This window comes from Perca fluviatilis, chromosome 1 (assembly GCF_010015445.1).
Source record: "Perca fluviatilis chromosome 1, GENO_Pfluv_1.0, whole genome shotgun sequence".
Taxonomy (NCBI): Eukaryota; Metazoa; Chordata; class Actinopteri; order Perciformes; family Percidae; genus Perca; species Perca fluviatilis.
Genome location: NC_053112.1, coordinates 25,322,278 through 25,328,277, shown reverse-complemented (window position 1 = coordinate 25,328,277; position 6,000 = coordinate 25,322,278). Strand labels below are relative to the sequence as shown.

Here is a 6,000-nt window from a genome sequence, read left to right as displayed (position 1 = left end):
CTTATCTCAGTGTATTGGACATTTACAGGTGGCTAGCTCTCTGTATAACACATAGACTGTATTTGTCCCCCTAAAAATCTCAGCTGCTGATGCAAGTATATTAGCAACCATTAGACTTCTAATAATGTATAGCTCCTAAACTGTGAATTTTTACAATTTCTAACAGACAGTTTACCAAGCGCTTACAACAGAGAACCAACAGCAGCATTCTCTGAAATTTCATCTGCAAAAATTATATTTCAAACAACAAAGCAGCTTCCTGGTTATTACTGATAAACTGCTTAAACAACAAATAGTTCTAACCAATTTTTTTTCTCTGACATCCTGTTGCTCTATTTAGTTATGGTAGATTGATGCTTTAACAAACAGCACTTTACTAAGGTCAATGCAGCTTCCTGTAGACATGTCACAGTAGACTAGACAGTAATCAATATTTATCTTTAGCGATGCTAAGAGAAATACAGAGAGCATGGAATGATTAAGAAGCATAACTCAAATGGTTGTTATCAAAACCCTATAGCCTATCACAATATAATGTAACTTTCTAGAATAATAATATGAAAGGAAAAGGAAAATTAGATTAAAGTATAGTATAAATAGAGATGTCAATTAATAACAGGTATGAGATAAGGTTGATAATCATTAAACTGAACCCTTAATTATGCATGCACACTGTTAGATGGCAAACATTGTACATTACATAACTAACAATAGCTAAAGAACTGTTTCTAATTCCACAGGTATTTGTTTTAAATACAACCAAGAACTTCAGCCATCATTAAATTGTCTTTTAATTATCTTTAGAGACTAAAATTATCTCACATTATTCTGTAACTGTTTCTAAAGGAATCAAGAGCTGTTCTGATTTTTAGAGCATTTACAGCTCCAATACATGCTGAGATGATACTAAATATGAAAATGTGTATACATGCATATTTCACAAGACAACAGACCATATGCTGAATAATCCGTGAGCAATAAATCTGTGAAGGAAATGCTAAACTAGATGCTAAATGTTGACCTTGTAGAAAGAAAAATAGAAAAACACAAAAATTGTGCTTAATGTTTGCATAATCATGCTGCTGTCTGTATTGGGTTTCACTTCACTTGGAATTCCACATCAGCATCAAAGTGTGAAATGTATTGATGTTCCAATCTAATTGTTCATTTCATGGTCCATCAGCAATAAACAATTAATAAGAGGATGGTCTCTGAGATTAGTTATAGCAGTGACAGACTGGTAAGAAATAATTTCTTCTTCTTTTTTTCTATACTGATTACAGTAAGCTGACCAGCATCATTCAATCAATTGCTCGCCTCAACCGACAATATACTCAAATCACTTTCTTTCTGTACCCCCAAGTTCACTTTCTAACCATGAAAAAAGGATATTTACCAAGTTTGACTCTGAGTTGTGTGTTTGTATCATATTGTATAAGTCTATTGCATCACATTTAGTCATTATGCAATCGTCCTAGTTGATGTTGTATAAACATAATTTTTCATGAGAGTAGTTCAAAGGTAACAGCAGTCCTATTTTGTGCCTAAATGTTATCTGTTCTCAAGGGAACCTATACCCAGCTCCAAATAAACAGATGTGTGTGTGTGTGTGTGTGTGTGTGTGTGTGTGTGTGTGTGTGTGTGTGTGTGTGTGTGTGTGTGTGTGTGTGTGCGTGCGTGTGTGCATGCACGTGTGTGTGTGTGCGTGCGTGTGAGACTATAGAAATTTGCAACAGCCGGGGACAGATGGAGTAAAGCTGACAGCCAGAGCCATGGGAAATACATTTTGTGTAACAGAGAATATTGATCAGTGTGGCCATATCATTTTGGCCTAGCACTAAGACAATAGCCAGCTATCTCCATCATGCCATGCTGTGGAGGCAAATAGCTGCTTTGGCACAGTCTCTCCCTTAGATATTTTTGGAAAGCCACAACTAGTGCTATAGGAATATCCAATTTTATTTATAGAACCTGTCAGAATGACACAGACCTTTCCACAACCACCAGAGACGTACAATATATACATAATGCATCCTCTGAATATCTATAATGACAAAAAGCCTCATGCTGCAGACAGGACAGATGGACAGATATACCCAGAAGCATATGTACAATGCAAAATCTGAATTCTGTGGGAACAGACTCATACCAGAGACAAACAGGATGATAAGAGCTGTGTAGTAATCTGGGGTTTTATTGACTCTGTTTAGGATGTCAAAATAAACCCTTGAAATTGAGAATCCATTTAAAATGATTGTGATGAAAAAAAAATGTTTGTATCACCTGGAAAGTAATTATTTTGATTCATGTACAATATTCAACACTGACCTAATTGTAAGAAATGTCATGAAGACTTTAAAATCCAAAGTTTATTTTTTAATTTTTTATGTGACCTCTATTTAACCAGCCTGGTCTCTTGATATCAACATCTATTTTCCAATAAAGTGCTGGTCAAAATGCAAGCATACTGTAGTTTTGTTACACCAACCAAAAACAGATCGAACAGAAGGAAGACCAGTAAGAGAAAGGTGGTTTGGATCACCTCAGGCGTTCTATCAAATCCTCTTCAAAATAATCTTGAATGCTGCACTTACAAACATATTCAACTTTCTCAATAGCAGGTGGGGAAACTGATTCAGTGGAGAGTGACTTTATACGTGCTAATGGTTCCTGACAAATCCATAATGGTACCAAAGTGATAGAATCACAATAGACTTATTTCTTCTCCCCGCTTAAACAACTCAACAAGCTGCCCCATTTTGATTGATTGGTCCCTAACTCGGTTGAACATGAGCAATCTGACCAGCTGTCCACAGCTAGACACAGGAGGCATACACTGACATATGGCTGGACACCACAGCATTCCACTGTTCCATAATTCAAAAGCTATTCCATCACCCCGTATGCTGCACCACCATCTCCCATCAGTTAATTAACCCTCTCATTTCCACCATGCTCATGGTGCCTTTACCAGACAATAGTTGCGTGACAGCCTCGAGCAGTCTAGGACTAATCTAAACCCAAATCACTCAAGTTATGTTCATAATTCAGCAGGGTGGCATACTGCCATATGCTCAGATAATAACATAAAAATACATTCCATCTACAGAATCCACAATGCATAGACAATGGTCGCCCAAAGCATTGCCCTGTTTCTCTAACCTGTTTCAGTCCATTATCTTAATGTGTTGATTGGTTAATATATTATGAATAAACTGCCAGTAATGGTGCTAATTATCAGAACATATGCGTTGTGTTTGCACACCGTATTCATCAGATGATCATGCACATAAGGTTTGGCAAACATCATATGCCCCGTCTGAGGCCACTCAATGTTGAAATGATGAAATAATCGAGCGATATATTTTCATGTTTTTCATACATCAACTCAATATTTCCTATCCTGAGCTAGTTATATCCCATCGGAGACTCTCCCTGGCAGCTAAGCAGTATCTGCATAAAACTGAGCAAAACATCAACTAATAAGCAGGATCAGACCAAAACAAATAGCCATCCCTGGATCAAAGTCCTCTACCTGCTGTTTCTATCCATTTCTGCCAGTTATTATATCTGCTCGCTAGATGTCTAATTATTCCAGAAATATAAACATGCATTTTTGTTCCTTTCAGAATATTTCGCCACCAAAGTTCATAGTATATAAAACTCACGACATCTGTGACAAAAAAAGATTTTTAATTTAGATTACATTAGTGTGAATAGAAAAGTTCATTATTTCTCAGCAAGAACCAATTATTTAATGTTTCTATGTTCTATATTTTCCTGGCCTGAATCTCATTTCCTACAGGGTCGGCATTAACAGAGCTGTTGCCGGGGCCACTACTCTCAGAGACTATATTGCATGCATCCGTGAACTAATTGATGTTGGGCTGAATCTGTGCACCGAGGCAGTCTGACCCTGTGTGTGTGTGTGTGTGTGTGTGTGTGTGTGTGTGTGTGTGTGTGTGTGTGCGTGCGTGCGTGCGTGCGTGCGTGTGTAGTCCCTTAACAAGACAGTCCTGCGTGTCACAGCAGTCCTCATTCGGGGATTCTCTCTTTCACTAATAAGTGTTGACCGTACTGGGCTACCTTCTCAACATGCTTCACACGCACATACACATACATGCACCCTTACACACCCGCATGTTTACACACACACACACACACACACACACACACACACACACACACACACACACACACACACATACATGCTTATCACTAGGAGACCAGATGCCCTGCTCACTCAGCCTCCAGACAGAGAGTCTGAAATGTGTCCATGCTGCATTAGTAGTCTACCCTGTGTATTGCTTATTAGAATACCATGTGGATGTGTGTGTTTGAGTAAGTCACAAAAAGTATTTTTTTAGTATTAGAGAATAGTAATAGTAATAGTATTTTGTTCTCCATCTGTAACTGTATTTACGTGTTCTGCCTAATTATGTTATATATATATCAATAGTGTAAACAAACAAGGTGGGATTCCTCAGTTGTGGCAGTTTTCAGTTTTAAAAGGCAACATGCTCATCATTACTTAAAAATTTAGTTAAAATATGTGTTGACACAGTACAGTCAGATGAGGCATTTAATGTGTTTGTCCAAAAAATGTAAATACACTGATGCATATATTTTCATATGTTGTATTATATATTTAGTCATACCAATTTTTTATTCTTGCAGTAAGCTGTAACTGCACAGGAAGAAGCTCAGCCGCTTATGCAGTCTTTTTTCCCTTGCCATTTTTCTTCATTAAGTTTTTTCTTCACCTGTTCTTTTCTTCCCCCTATTTAGTCTCTTCAGTTGTTCATTCTTTGCTCTGTTGGAGAGAACTCGGAGCGGAACAAAGCTCAGGGGGCCATGCAACATGTTCAGTAAAATGGCATGTGTCCGCCAAGCTACGGTAAATTACCTCCAGTTGGCTTGCTAGGGTAGGTTTAACCACCATGGACGCTGTGTGTGTGCGTGCGTGCGTGCGTGCGTGCGTGCGTGTGAGTGATGGAGAGGGTTGGAATGAGGCTGTGTGGGTGACAGAGTGTGAGTATGGGTAGTGTGGCAAATTATCATCAGCCCAGGTAGACATGCTGGGAGAATTTTGATTGGAGTGACCACGCACGCACACACACACACACACACACACACACACACACACACACACACACACAAATTCAGGTAGCTAATTTGGCAGTGAGGAGCTGAAGAGATGACTAATCAGGATAGGACCTGGTGGGAGTATGGCCTGTGGCCTATAATGAGAGACATAAGACACAAGCACACGCATGCGTGCACGTGCAAACATGTGCACACACTCGTAGCGCGTATGCACAATGCAAACAAAGACACACACATACAACAAGCATATACACACTGAAAAGTGATTTTGAATAGAGGACCCACCCTCATAATTGCCCTGCAGACGCCGATACTAATTAGCAGCAAGTGGCCCCTCGGTGTGACCAGAGGCTCAGGAAAAACATACTGTCAACTCCCAACATGTCTTGACATGTCGGCCACAACATGTATCTGTACTGTTGCAAGTGCTGTGGTGTTTTGTGAAGGGGGGAGTTTGCATATTGTACAAGCCCCCTTGTACCACATTAAAATCACAATAATTAATGAGTCAATGTCACATGTTTATGCTGACCAAATCTTAATTCAACAAGACAAACAGTCACGTCAGCTTGTGTCTCTCATTTTGAATCTATACATTTCACTGGTACAGCCAGATGCAGTATGGCTGCCGCTCCCACTGGCTATTTTCTGTGTGTGTGTGTGTGTGTGTGTGTGTGTGTGTGTGTGTGTGTGTGTGTGTGTGTGTGTGTGTGTGTGTGTGTGTGAGTGAGTGTGAGTGCATGTGTGTGTGTGGTTGAGGGGCTGGTTCACTTACTGTAGGAATGTGCACAATTGTCACCGTGCCCTGAAGACAAGTGGCCTGGCTGGCAATTTATTTCATACAGAGCTGGTTGTAAATCCTTTGTGTGGCTTAACAGCAAAGCACTGCAGAGT

General features: G+C 39.5%; 1 protein-coding gene across 12 annotated transcripts in view; it reads right to left on the bottom strand.

The window, feature by feature from the left end:
- The window catches only part of adgrl3.1 (adhesion G protein-coupled receptor L3.1), a 111,849-nt gene that overhangs the window by 83,347 nt on the left and 22,502 nt on the right, over positions 1 to 6,000 (bottom strand). The gene's annotated exons all lie outside the window — the stretch shown is intronic.